Source organism: Melospiza melodia, chromosome 14 (genome assembly GCF_035770615.1).
Source record: "Melospiza melodia melodia isolate bMelMel2 chromosome 14, bMelMel2.pri, whole genome shotgun sequence".
Lineage (NCBI taxonomy): Eukaryota > Metazoa > Chordata > Aves > Passeriformes > Passerellidae > Melospiza > Melospiza melodia.
In genome coordinates this window covers 5,393,427-5,408,201 of record NC_086207.1, presented here as the reverse complement: position 1 = coordinate 5,408,201, position 14,775 = coordinate 5,393,427, and the positions used below count along the sequence as shown (strand labels likewise).

At 50.5% G+C, this 14,775-nt stretch overlaps 1 long non-coding RNA gene across 1 annotated transcript; it reads right to left on the bottom strand.

Moving 5' to 3' along the window:
* Window positions 1–1,985: 1,985 nt before the first annotated feature.
* LOC134424642 (uncharacterized) lies at window positions 1,986–11,575 on the bottom strand. Its single transcript, XR_010029466.1, has 2 exons — window positions 8,452–11,575; window positions 1,986–8,364 (listed from the first exon to the last, which is right to left on the bottom strand). It is a non-coding gene; the product is annotated as an uncharacterized LOC134424642 (long non-coding RNA).
* Window positions 11,576–14,775: the final 3,200 nt, after the last annotated feature.

Genomic DNA, 14,775 nt, shown 5'->3' with positions numbered 1-14,775 from the left:
CTGGTTTTCATCACTTGAGACACTTGCTTTTCTCTTATCATTTCAGAAATGCTTTAGGACTAAATCCCTATCCCCCCTTTATGCTGTTCTTCCCATATAAACGGAAAATCATTATTTTCTATAGGTCCTTGGGCATTTTGACATATGAAATAAATAAAGCAAGGTCCTTGGTGCAGTTACCAGAGCAACCTGAACATTGACTTTGAGAGAATGAAGCCGAAATAAACGATTTTAAAAATATTTTCCTTCAGTTGAGGATAACTGCTGGCAGGGACCCGGGAGATCTGTGGTTTCTTTAAAGCCCATCTCTCCCCTCCCTCCTTGCTGTGAAAACCCATCATATTTGCCATCCTGGCAGTGAGATGGAGAGTCTGAGCTCAGCCTGGATCCCACCCTGTCTGGATCCCACCAGAGCTCAGCAGCACCATCAGAGGTTTTCATTCCTCAGGCAAGTGCTGTGGGGGCTGGTTTCTCTTTTACCTCCTTCAATTCTGTTCCTGCAATTTCCCAGAGATGCCTGAAAACAAAGCACCTCTCAGGTCTCTGCTGGCCTCTGCCAAGGGAGCTGCTGGCACAGAGCCCTGCCTGGTGCACAGGGCAGTGTCCCAGGGTCCCTCCCCTCCTCAGGCAGCCCTGCAGCTCTTCTGCAAGGACTGGCAGCCAGGCTGTCCTTCTTCAGCATCCTCCACAGGCTGCAGATGCTCAGACCCCTCTGTGAAAGCTGAAGATGTGTTCCTGCAAATCCCATGTGGGGTTTTTGGTGTGAGGAGGAACAAAGCAGAGTCACAGAACGTGCTGAGCTGGAGGGGGAAGCGTTGACTCCAACACCTGGCTCTGCACAGACACCCCAACAATCCCCCCCTGTGCCTGGGAGCATTACCAAAGGCTCCTGGAGCTCTGGCAGCCTCAGGGCTGTGCCCATTCCCTGTTCAGTGCCCCCAGCACCCTCTGGGGAAGAACCTTTCCCTGATATCCAACCTAGGACAGGCCCAGCCATTCCCTGTGTTATCCAGCACAGGGCTGTGCTAAGCTCTTGCCCATTTCAGGCCAGCCTCAGAACCATGCCTGCATTTCCAGGGTGTTCCCCACCTCCCCCAGCCCTTCCCAGCTCTATCCTGGTTCCTGCAGGGAGCCTCAAGCCCTGCTGGTGTGAGGATGGCAAATACAGGAGACACATCCCATACTCCAGCCAAGGGAACCCTGCTTTCCCTCCTATGGGACATTCCTTCCTTGCAACAATCAGGTGTTTCACAAAAGCCCCACAAATGCCAAAAAACCCATTGCAATCAGTTTTTCCCACCTCCATGTCTTCCCTGCCAGGATTTGGTTTGTTCAGTTTGGGGATGTTCATGTGGGGCAGGAGCCAGCCCTACCCCAGGACACACCAGACTCCTGGCACCAGGGGGACACCATCACAGCCCCAGGTGTGAGAATAGCAGGTGATGAATGATGAACACAGGAATTGTGTGGGAAAAGCAAAGCCCAACACTCAGTCTGAGACTCCAGCCTGGACATTGACTGACCACAGAATCAGAGAATGGCTCAGATTGGAAGAAACCTTAAAAATCATCTACATCTGCCTATCTCCCGTCTGCTAATGTCAACTTCCAGACCAGGGGAAGGCAGAACTGAGGGTTGTAGGTGTAGGCACCATTTCTCTCCCAGAAACTGGGAGAGAGGCCTGATCCAGCCACCCATCCTTCCCTCTGGGAGAGCATTGACCCACTGTAATCCCATGAGATGCTCAACAATCCCAAGAAAAGTTGAGAACATTTGCTGTAGGGAGAAAAAGCAGGACTTTATTATGATGAAACTCACCCCAAAAAAAACCTTTTATCTCTTGGCACATGGTGATCAAAGGGAAGAAAATCAAAAGCAAAAGCAAGTGGTTTCCTCCACCTGGGAGAGAAGCTGTTGGGGTTGCCTCCAGCCCCTTTGTGACATGTTCACCTCGGCAGTAGGAAGGAAAAAAAATCTACTCATCCTTCAAGGAAATGTGTGCCTCTTTTATTTGCTGCCCTCCCCGAGAAACTCATTCACTCCTTGTCCACCCACACAAGCAGGAATGATGAATGAAAAACAAACCATAAACAATTCAGCCTTCCCTTTTTTTCCTCCCAGCCTTCCAATCAGATGTTGCAGCACCCAGATTTTGCTCGTGGATCATTGCTGTCGCGTGCCTTGGCTCGTTCCTTGGACACAGCTGCACCCAACACATCCACAGCAGCTCCAGCTCCTGCAGGGCTCCACTCAGGGCGGAGGAGCCTCTGCAGGGCACCCCTGCCCAGAGCCAGAGGGTTCCTGTGGTGGCACTGGCAGAGGTGGACACTGGCAGGGAGCTGATGATCAGCCAGGCAGCGTTTCACGTCCCCCAGAAGGACAGCAGTGCCAGGAGCTGAGATGTGTCACCAGAGAGATGCCAGGGTGAAAATGGCAGCAGTGGGAGCAATGCTCCCCACAGGATGGTGTATCCCAGCCTGAGAGACCCCTCCATCCCAGAGATTCTCCCTGGGCTGGATTTCACTGCCAGCCACTCAGATGATTCTCTCTTTCTCACTCTCTCCTTTCTCTCCGCACAACCTCCTTACACCCCCCTGTGTATCAAATAACAATTGCAGCCACACCAGGGCAGCAGGTATGCCTGTGCACTTCTGAATTCCCTTCATAGGCAAAGTCCCCTCCCACTTTTGCCTGTTTTGTGTATTTTTATGTAAAAATATGCTGAGTGGGTGTATGCCTTATTACATGTGTAGGAAACATGGGGAATGAGGACTTGAGATACCACCACAATAAGAGAGAAGGACAAGGCTCTTTGGCTTTGCCCTTGATTCCCTGTTTAAACATAATTTGCCATTGTTAGACAAGAGACCCTCTCCAAATTACTTCTGAGATCCAGGAGACCATTTCTGCAGCAACAAGTTACTGCTTGTAGGCAGCCTGTGGCTGGAAAATGCCCTTGATATTACAGAAATGGTAACTTGTTTAATAGACCCAAATAAATAGGAAAGCCCAGGAGCTCGGGTGGCAGCATCTGAGCCCTGCACTGAGAGGTGCACAGACCTGAGGGCAAGGCTAAATATAGGTCCCACAAACCAGAACAACAGAGCTTTTACTGAGAAGATAATCAAGCCCTGGAGGAAACTACAGAATATAAAGCTGAGATTTAAAATAAATGTGAAATGAGTTGGTGGATTCGGGACTAGTTCCTTATGGAAAAGTTTTCACATCAGAAAAAAAAATCGTTTGGTGAAATGGGCTCTTTAATTAGCAGTTTCTGCAAGAAGCCAGGGGGATTGGAGGGGTTCTAGAGCCTCATCCCTCACCTTTCCATCCTGCCCTTTGCAAGGAGAGCTGGGATGAGGTCAGGGGTGCTGCTGCATGTGAGGGGCTGAAGAGGAGCCCTGTTTGCTCTCCTGGTGCTCTCCTGTTGCCATGCACTTCCCAAGAACATCCTGCACTCTCCAAAAGCAACACCCAGGGCAGCAGGAGCTGAATCCAGGCAGGAAACCCACAGGACAAGTACCCATGGCTCCCTGCACACCAGGCTCTCATCCTGCACCTACCAGGGGCCAAGCTGCAGCCACTGGGACTGTCCAAACCAGTTTTGAGGTAGCCAGATCCTGAATGCTGGATCCCACCCACCAGGGCACACCATGGCACTGCCATGTCCTCACCCAGCTCTTCCTCTGCCAGCTAAAGGGGTGCAAATTAAAAAATAAGACCAAGTTGTTTTTTCTTTTCCTCCCTCATTCTATCCTCAATTCATCTCACACTGTAATCCTGTGGTTTGCAATTAAATTGTGTCTTTATGTCTCCTTTGCTCAATAAGTTAATGAAAATGACTTTTGCTCCAAGGTGGAGCATGAATGTCTCGCTCTGTGCTGGGCATGAGAGAAGGACACAGGGCCCAGGAGGAACAGAAGCTCCTGCTTCCCTGAGGAGTGATGGGTTCAGCCGGGCTCCTGAGCCCCTCCAAGCATCTGAGCCTCAAGTTTCCATTTTCAGCTCCATTTTCAGCTCCTTCTCCTCCTCGCAAAGCCTGTGCAACAGCAGTGGGAGGCTACAAACCGAGCAAGGCAGCTCATCTGCTGCATCTCCCTGTGTGAGCCGTGGGCACCCACGTGCACGTGCTGGATCCTCCCTCCTGGGCACCTCCAGACTCTCCCAAGCACCCCAGGCCACGCTGCCCTCCCAGGCTTTCCCTCCTCAGCCTTTTGCTGAGCACCTCCTGCCTGGAGCTCAGGACACAGGCAGCACTGCTGGGGAAAATGAAACAGGAAAGCTTTATGAATATGATTGCTTGGCAAAGGATTTTGAGAATATGGAAACTATAAGCGAGATTGAAATGAAAGCAAGCTTTGAGATCCCTCAGTTACTGAACAACTGGAAAACAATGGCATGGCCAGCTGAAGGTGATCCCCTTTTGATGGAACAACACCCTCTGCTTGCAGACAGGCCCAAGGGTCAGAGCAGACCCTGCCAGCTTGGCAGAAGGGCCCAAAGAGGAGTTTTTAGGGTTTAAAATGTAACACAGTGTGGTAATGTAATAATTCTTATAGGCTGTATGTAAATGCTGTAGGATTTGTATTTTGTACTACATTGGTTAGTGAGAATCAGAATATTCAACACAGAAGAAGATTTATTGTATTGTAATGAGAACCTCGCTCTTTTGCCCCTCTTACTCTCTTACCCTCCCATCCTCTCTCCCTCTCTCTTCTCTCAGGCTGCTCCAGCTGTGTTTGGCAGCTCCCAGCAGGGCCCTGCACCCCGGCCCTTTGCAATAAACCCCAAGTTCCTGACCTGGCTGCAGAGATCTCTCATCTCCGTCCATCCCAACCGTCCTAGCCCCGATGCTCCTACACAGCAGCTCATGCATCTCCACTGAGATTAACCCTGCACAGCCAGGGACAGCAATTTGGATTTCCTCACCCAAAATTCATCCCCTGGGAAGTGTTGGAATTTGGGACATCCCTCTGTCTGTCCTGAGCAGCCAAGACCCCTGCCCAAGGGGCTCAGAGACCCTGGCACAGAGCCCAAAATGCCCCTGTGGGTTTGATTATGACCCATGGAGCAAGTTACCAACCTTAGATGAAGATCAGCAAGCCACAACAGTTTAAGTAGAATGATAGTGAATTTATCACAGGGTGAAAAATAGATTTTTGGGGTTTCTAGAATGGGGGTTCAGGGGGCAAGATGGAGGAATCTGGGCATGTCCTGCCTTTCTCCTTCTTCTTCTTAGCTTCCATCTTCTGCTGTGATGTTGCCACTTACAGATTGGTTTAGAGTAGAAGCTCACTGTCTAACATAGGGGATAGGTATTGGAAAGTAATTGTAAATATTGTACACGTAGTTTTTAGTATAAAGACATAACACTGCCCCAGGGCAGGCAGAGTGCCTCTGTCTGACCTGCTGAGAGGACCTCAGCTGAACAGTAGAAAGAATTTTATAGATAAGGAACAATAAACAACCTTGAGACCGAGAACTGAAGAGCTCTGACTCCTTCTTCAAGCACTGGGCTGGGAAAAGAGACTTTCCTGCCCATCTTGGGGTCACTCTGAGCAGCACAGACCCAAGAGGAAGGATGCCAGGCCAGCTCTGACAAGACAGAGGCTTCAGTGGGAGGCTCTGCTTGCTGCAGGAGTGATGGGGCACTGACAGCACCAACACTTATCTGCCCCAGGGGTGCTGCTCCTGCCTCTGAAGGCTGGATCACACTCACAGACTCACTGGGGCAGGGACAGGGCACTAAAAGGAGGGATGATGGGAGGTGGCCTTGTTTAGTCTGTCTGAGAGGAACTTTAGGGCTGAGTTAATGGCTAAGAACTACCTGGAGGGCAGGTGCAAGGGTGACAGAGCCCAAGTCCCCTTGGTGGGACATGTCACACAGGGCAGGGGCCTTATAGAGCAGCTTGGGAGGCTGAGGGTGAATATCCAGGTGGTCTTTCCTCCCCAGGAGGGGGTGTATCCCCAGGAGACCACCCAGCATGGGCACAGGGGCCCTGCACTGTTTGGGGTTGATGAGGCTGAGCCCAGTGGGGCCGTGGTCACCCTCATCTGGTCCTGGCAGCAGTCATGGTGCAAGCAGGCACCAGCCAGGAGCATCCCAGGGCTCCATCCTACTGCCCCTGCCAGGACCCTGACACTCTGGCATTTGTGAGCTCTCCCCAGCCTGGCATGGCTGTTTGTGAGCCCCCAGCTCGTGGGGTGATGCTGGCTGCCCCTACACAACACGCAGCACTGCTGTCCCCTTCCAGGAGTCACTGCTGCTTCATGCAGGGAAGCAATGGGGACCTGAGTGAGGCACTTCAGAGCAGGGTCTGGCACAAGCCTCTTGTTTCCCCAGGCTGGGGATGGCCAGGGAGGCAGCAGAGCCTTGGCTCTGCTCTGAGGGGAGCAGTGAGTCTGTCCCTAGTCCCCCAACAAGCACAGCCATTTCCTCAGGGACACTCCCTGGGCTGGGGAAGGATGTGGTGTGGGGGTCTCTCCAGTCTCAGTGAGAAGTGCCCAACAGCAAAAGGCTTCATAAAACATCTGTTTTAACAAGGCAGAGTAAAAAGAGAAATATCAAGGGCAAGTAAACCTCATGCAGAGCACCCTGCATTTGTGCAGCGTGGGATGGACCCAGGATGGATTTTCCCCAGTGCTGCACATATCCCTTCCCTGGAGAGAAGTTCTTCCTTTTTGGTTCCTCAAGCTATTACAGATCCTTCTTTTTATTCTGTCTTATTAAAGCAGCTGTTTTATGATGCCATTTGCTGTCAGGGCTTTCATACTGAGATGCAGAATTAACTCCCTCTCACAGGGGTCAGAGCTCCTTTCCTCCCCAGCCCCCTGCACTGCTTTCCCCAGAACAAGGGGCTGTGGCTGCTGTACTTGCTCTTGGCTCACTGTCCCACAGGTCTCCAGCAAAGCCAGTTTGCCAATACTTCTGCTTTGTAAATAATTTTCCTCTTCAGCACAAACCAGGTGCTGCACACACCACAGTCTCTTACCTGCTCCATCCAAACCTTGTGGAATCCCAGCACTGCATCTCCCCACCTGAACCTCATGGTATTTGCTGAGCAGCTGTAAAACAATTAATTGAATTTAATTATTGAGAGGATTTTCATGTCTCCTGCACATTTACACACCACCTTATCTCAATCACACCAGGGCTGGCCTCTAATTCTCTTTTTAATGAGTTCCCAAAATATTCCCATAAGCAATATCCTCAAACCAGCTCCTCTATCTGGACACTGTGAGAGGCTGAAACCCCCTCATGGCCCCTGGGGAGGGAGAAGAATTTCTTGCTGTGCTGGTTGCATTCTGTGTTGGCACCAGGCAATTCCTGCTCTCCCCAGCAGCAGGATTTAGGGGAGCCAAGGTTTTCTCCTCCTGCTGGTGTGATCCAGTCTGTGCTCCTTCAGTCCTTCAGTCTCTGCACAGCCCCAGCTGGGACCTGTGGGTCTAAAAGCACACCAAGGAATTACCTCATAAAAGTGAAGGTTTTTCCCTTCTGATACCAAGCCAGAGTGGACTCTGCAGCCAATTTGCTCTGTGAGAAACCAGAGCATGGAAAAATTCTGTACCTTCATCATTTCACTCATGGCATCTTTGAGGGAAAAGTAAAAAGATTTTGCCTCTGTGGTAAGGGTCTGGCTTATGGACTAAGAAGTTTTCAATTAAACATCTCTTCAGCAAAATCCAAAACACTGGGATGAGTTCTGGGACAGCTTTTTTGAGCTGGTAGTCTCCAGATAAGCCACAGAGAGCAGGAATCCCAGGTTTTTAAATCCCATACAGATCTCAACAGGACAGAAAAGAATCCCACCCAGAGCCACAATGATGCTCCAGAAAATACCCCCAGAGCAGCTCTGAAAGAGATATAGGCAAATGTTAAATAATTACTGAATAAACTTTGATACTTTGAGACATCCCCCTGCTACAGTACAACAATTCTTAATGCTGCCCGTGGGAAGTCACTGACAGAAAAGGAGCAGTGCCCGACTCTTCCTTGTCACAGCACCCAGGCCAGGCTCACAGGACCCTGCAGCTGTGAGCTGGGCCTCTCTTCACCTCAGGGCCAGAATCAACCTCATCACCCTGTGAATGACAAGAGACTGTGCTGCCTTAGATAACCCCTCACCACAGTCCCTTTTCTTCTGGTAAAGCTTAAAATGAAAAGCCAACTTGGCTTTTCTCTTCCTCTATAGAAAACTACGGACCTTTAAAGGGTGATATCACACCTGCCTCCCACAGGAGGAATGCAAATCTGGCCATACCTCCATGGATCAGCACAGTGAGACCTTCATCCTCCTTGAAGGACAGCTGTGACTTCCTACCAGGGCAGGCACTGGAGTATGGCTAAAGAACAGCTTTATCCTCCTGGAAAAGACAGGGACTGGGCTCCAGCAGATGCCTCCTCCCAGGTGTGGGGCAGGACCACAGACGGACAGAGCAGTGCTGCAGTACCTGAAGAATGGCTTCAAACACTCGTCCTGTTACCCCTCACTCCACAAAATCACACTCAGAGATCATCTTGTATCTCCTCTAATCAGGCTTTGCCACCACAACCAGCTGCTCTGGTGAGATGAGATGCCTTGGTTGTTTTCCTGTGTGCACAATGAGCAGTTCAGAAGTTACAAGCTATAAATTCTTCTGGACCAAAGCTCCCACATTCTCCAGGCCAGACTGAGAAGTCTCTGTGAAAATAGGCTTGTTTACAGTCAATAAAGTGTTTTTATCCCAGGGACCCAACCAGATTCCTGTCCTGATGATGAGACTGCCAAAGAGCATCAGCACCAGCATCATCTGTACCCAACCCACAGGGCTGTGGGACCCCTGCCTGGGTCAGTGCCCACCCCACAGGGCTGTGGGACCCCTGCCCCACCCCAGAGCCCAGCCCTCGACAAAGCTCAACCCCATGGAACACATCACCTGTCCCAGACACAGCAAGAGCAAGTACAGGGCCAGTGTGAAAGCTCAGAGCCACCTCCAGGAACAGCTCTGAAGGGACAATTCCTGTCTCCTGGGCTGGCACAGCAGCTCACACCCTCTCTGAGAGCATGGACCTGCTCCCAGGGCAAGCCCCTGCTCAGCCTCAGCACCAAGGCAAAGCACGGGGGATGAAACACTGCAAAACAAGCTTGGAGCAGGGCCATGGCTGGCCATGAGCCAGAGAGGGGCCAGGAGCACTGTGAGCAGAAAAGGTGTTTATAAACACCTCTCCCAGCCTCCTGCACAGCAAGACAAGCTGTGGATTTGCCTTTGGCTCCTTCCTGCCCATCTCTGGCTGGGCTCCACAAGAGCTTCCAGGGCATGTTTGTGTCCATTTATCTTAGAATTGGGAGGGAGGGGAGTTGGAAGAGTTTAAATTAAGTTCCAGTGCCTCTGCTCTCCTCCAGGTAGGTATTGCTCTATTCCTGGGTTTATGTAGCATCCTTGAAATTACTGCTTTAGGTATCAGCTGTGCCTGCAGGGCTGCATTCACTCACTCACACACACATTTGCCCCCAGGAGCCAAAAGGCAGGTCCTGAGCTTCTGCAATGAGTTTAACACTGCTAGAACAGGTCTTGAATACACCCATTAGCCTTGTGGCTGCTGCTTACTACCACAGGAAAAGAGGATTCAAAACCAGGGGCACTAAAATCACTAGGTGGGTGCAGGGCCTAGAATTATCTGCATGCAACAAAAGGTTCCACCAAAGGAACATCAGCTGCTTGCAATCCAGCCAGGGATCTGAGCCCCTGTCTGCCCCACACAGCTCCATCTGCATGGTTTGCTCTTCCTTGTGTGAGTTTTGGGAGAGTTTTCCTTTCAGAGTCATGTAAACCAAACCCCACAGAGGATGGGGAGCTGGGATTCTGTGTGCTGGTTGTGGCTGGGGTAGAATTAATTTTCTTCCCAATAGCTGCTGTGGGGCTGTGCTTTGGATTTGTGCTGAAAACATGGCTGATAACACAGAGATGTTTTTGTTGTTGCTGAGCAGGGCTTACACAGAGCCAAGGTCTTTTCTGCTTCTCATATCACCCCACCAGTGAGCAGGTTGGGGGTGCACAAGGAGCTGGGAGGGGACACAGCCAGGACAGCTGGCTGCCACTGACCCAAAGGATAGTCACAGAATTCACAGACTGGGTTGGAAGAGACCTTAAAGATCCTTGAGTCCAACCCAGCCCAAACAGCTCAACTAAACCCTGGCACCCAGCGCCACATCCAGGCTTTGTTAAACACACCCAGGGATGGGGGCTCCACCACCTCCCTGGGCAGCCATTCCAGAACTTTATCACCTTTCTGTAAAAATCTTCTTCCTAATATCCAGCCTGAATTTCCCTTGATGCAGATCATCCCAGAGCACACAGCTCTGCTGTCCTGGGAGTGCCTGCACACCTGTCTGCAATGGCAGGAGGGAACAGATTCCTTGCTTTGCTTTGCTGGTGCATGTAGCTTTTTCTTTCCTTGTCTTTATCTGGGCTGCCAGTTTGTCTCACTTTCCTCCTTCCGATTCTCTCTCCCATCCCATCAGGGGGAGTGAGTGAGTGGATGATGGTGCTGAGCTGCCATTTGGGGTCAAACCCCAGCACTGTGTCATTCTGGCAGCAGCCAGCCCACCTGAGAGCTGAGGATTCACTGCATCCTCTCCCAGTGGCAACAGCCAGGTCAGCATCTTCAGAGAAAAACGTCTGGGGAAAAGTCAAAGCATCCTTTTCTTGGATGTAAAACTGGTAAACTGTGATTTGTCCTGAATCTCATTTTAAAACTGTGATTGTTCTGTATCTTCCTTCTTGCCCTCACAGATGTTTGGGGTTTCTTTGGCCCCACGTGGAAGCAATCAGCCCATTCCACCCCAGCTCTACGAGCACCCTTGCTCCCTGGGAACAGATTGCAAAAGATCTATTCCAACATCCTCACATAGTTTTTAAGGAAAGGGGGTTTAAATAATCTGAGAAAGAACCACAGCCTGCAAAAAGCTGCATTGGGGAGGGGCTGGGGTATTAACCTCAAAACCAGAAGTTGCAAATGGCCAGAAAGCTCCCCTGGCTGCAGGAGGAGGTGTGGAGGTCCGAGGCACACTCATACCTGGGAGTCTCTGGAGCCAAGACCTCTCCCTGCCTTCTCCCACCCTTTTCTCCTCTGGGACCCTGCACCAGCTGGGCTGCTCTTGGGCATCTTGGGGACCCCACCTGGTGTGATCCAACTGCTTTAGAGGCTGCAAATTAATGGCAGGATAAGGCAGGCATTGTGGACAGGAGGGGGATTGCACCTCTATCAGGCAAAGCTGGGAAACCCAGAATGCTGCAGACAGTGTCAGCCAGTGCTTTCTAAAGCACACTTCCCAAAAATGTGCCTTGAGGGCATGGATTCACAGCCCACAACCCCCAGCATGTCCATGAGCCCAGAAGGAAAAGCAGGAGCAGAGAAGGTGTCAGCTGCTTTGCTGCGTGGCTGTGCAAGTCCAGAACCAGCAGTCATGGCTGGAGGAACAACAGGAGCATCTGGGCACAGCTCTGGAGACAGCAGCAAGGCAGCATGAAAACAAGAGGAATCAAAGAGCAAAAACAGGAGGTGCTGTCATCTTAATAAAAGGATGAACCTGCTGGTCACAGGAGCCAGAGCAGCTGTGCCTGTGAGCCAGCTGTGCCCACCAACCTGGACATCCCTGTGGACAGAGCACCTTCCCAGCCAATGCCATGGGCATGGGAAGAGGGAAGGGAAGGGAAGGGAAGGGAAGGGAAGGGAAGGGAAGGGAAGGGAAGGGAAGGGAAGGGAAGGGAAGGGAAGGGAAGGGAAGGGAAGGGAAGGGAAGGGAAGGGAAGGGAAGGGAAGGGAAGGGAAGGGAAGGGAAGGGAAGGGAAGGGAAGGGAAGGGAAGGGAAGGGAAGGGAAGGGAAGGGAAGGGGGAGGCCCACCCAGGCATCACACCAGTTCAACTGGAGGCAAAGAAGCCACCTGGATACTGGGAAACAGTCACATACACGGGTGACACAGCCTTTGCTGCTGCAGCACATGATGCTGGGCTCTAGTCCTTGCTCCTCCTTAGGAGACAAGGAGCAGAGAGCCCTGGGTTTATAAATTATTCTCACTGGAAACCAGCAAGATTGGAATTTGGTGGCCATTTGTTGCTAGCTCTCAACAGAAGAGCAGCCAGCACTTCCTGGATTACGTGGGGAGCTGGAGAACCATGCTGCCCTCTTAATGTCTCTGAGAACCAAGAACTGGGGAGGGTCCTCACTCTCTGCAGGTGACAACACCTCCATGGTCAGAAAGAACAAATGAGGGGGAAGCCAGCTGAGAAAAGGGCAGTGGGGGACTTGCAGGCCAGTCAAAGGAGAAGAGGAAGCACACTGGAGTCGGAACAAGCCATGGTGAAAACAATCCCAAACTTAATTCACTTGGATAGGACATCACATAACGCTTAGAAGAATTAGCCCTTTATCTTTGCAGACACAAGAAGCAGGAACTTGTTCTGCCATTGTGCAGTCACTGATTCCTTCTTTCTTTGTTTGTTTTTTGTTTCTGAAGAGTGAGCAAAAGCGGCGGCGTTACTGCTCACCATGGAAACCTCCGCTGTGGACAAGGAATGGCTGACACGTCCTCAGGATGTCACCCTGCAGCAGGTGGCCAAAAAGACACCAACCCTGTACCCAGGGCAATGTGGACGCAGCCCTGCCCCACTGTGGACCAGCTGGAAGCCAGGCTCCCTGGCAGGGTTATCAGTGACCCTCCGGTTCCCCCGTGCAGGAATCCTTGCCTGGGTGCTGCCCCAAAACACAGATCATCAAAGGGAGTGGAGCTGCTCTCTTGGAGAGAAGCGGTTCCAACTGGAGGGCTGCAGTTGTCCGTGGCCAAGCTTTCCCATTGTTATTTTACAGTCGCTTGATGTTCTGAAAGATATTTAGAAAAATGACTTTAACTGTCCTGTGCCAAACTGGGTGAGGGTGAAAAAAAAATGAAATTTGGCAGGGATGTTATTCATTCAGCGTGTAGCTTGGATGACGTCCAGTGACTAACACAGGAGTTTTAACTGATCTGGGAGACTAAAAACCATTCACAAATAATTTGATTTAGGGTCACTGTGATTTCTTTTTATAAATAATTTTCATTGAGAAGTATTTTTTTAATTAGGATCGACAGATCCTAATAGCAACGCTATTGTGTGCGCCGCTCATCATTCCCATCTTCCCAAATGACTTTCATATGTTGTGTGCTGCTTTCTTGTTTGCTGCACACGATGGGGCTTGTTCACAGGGTAAGCAATGCCCCAAAGCAGTGGACAAGCCATGCTGAACTCCTCTCTCCAAAGGCAGGCTCCAAGGAGGACCCAGATGGAAAGCAAAGGGAGCTTTCACCATCCTGTTACAGGTTCCTGTTCAGGGGCTGCTCTGAGCCTTCACCCAGCCCCAGACATCCCTCTGTGGCTGTAAAATCCTTCTGAGTGCTCTGCATCTGAGAGATGGCAACAGCAGCTTGGCTTTGGTGCTTCAGTGCTCCAACTCCCATCACAGCACAGGAAGTTCTCTGAACTTTCCTTTTCCCCTTTTCCCTGGTGGAAAGACTTCTTGCTAGACAAAAACAGCACCAAGGGAAATATCTGACACAACTTGGTAAAAAGTCTAAACTCAGTCACCTCCTAAGCCAGCAGATCACCCAACAGCCTGAGCAGATCTGCAGGAGAACTCAGCCAGCGGGTGAGAGAAGAATGACTCGGCGACTCAAATGAATCTTGCTTGGCAATATCCCCCGTGTGTGACAGCCTTTTCTTTGACTTGCACAATAACAATTGCAGCCCAGCCACTTCAGCTACTAATCTTATCTCTTGTTTGAATGGCTCTTAGCTTGCCTCCTGTTGATTATAAATGTTTGTACAAGTTCTTGGAGTCAGCGGAGTTGTTGTTTCGTAGCTGGATTACAGGCTGGGGCTCCAAACTTTGAGATGCTCACATTAATGATCAGATATGTTCCTAAAAGCCCACTGAATTGGATTTCAAAACAAAAGGCCCATTGATCTTGCCTGAAATCCCAGCCACAACTCTGAAAATCTTTTCCCTTATCTTTCCAAAGAACTGAAACTGATGTGGAAAATGACTACAACAGTCAAAGAAAGGAGGATTATCTTATGAGAGGAAGCTACCTGAATTTGGTCTCATTTAGGCTATCAGAACAGGGCTGAAGGGGGTGTAATTGCTACTGAGAGACACATGGAAGGAGAGAAGCTGTTAGAAAATCTTGTGAAATCTCCAAACTGAGAGTTGTGGGGCTGGACATGAAAAGATTTGTGATTTTCAGAGCAAAGAGGTCTGGGATGGGTTTCAGCAGAAGCCACAGAGGCAGCACAGTGTGCAGGCTGATAACCACACGGGAGCCACTGATAGCAGCCAGGATGGGCAGCCGGTGACCAGGAGCTCCCTGCAAGATCCCAATCCAAACATGGACAATGTCTGGAGGGAATCCCCTGCCTCCTGCACTGATCCATCACCCTGGTCCATCCTATTTTGCACCTTGCCTCATACAGCAGCCATCCCAAGCTTGCCTTGGCCACATGATCTTGTTTTAACATTGGGCAGACCAATTTAAGTTCCTGTGGGTCCCCAGGGTGGGCTGCTGTGGTAGAGCTCCCATTGAAAAAATTGTCTTTTGGGAAGAAAAACACTTGTTTTCCTTAGTTTTGTTTACTTCAATAAGCAAATGCCTTATTCAAGCCAAATTCAGGCAGAAAATCAGAGCATTAGGTGGTGGCTGTGACTTCCAACACCGAAAAGTGCTGGGAAAGCAGAATCCCACGAAACATCATCCCCCAAA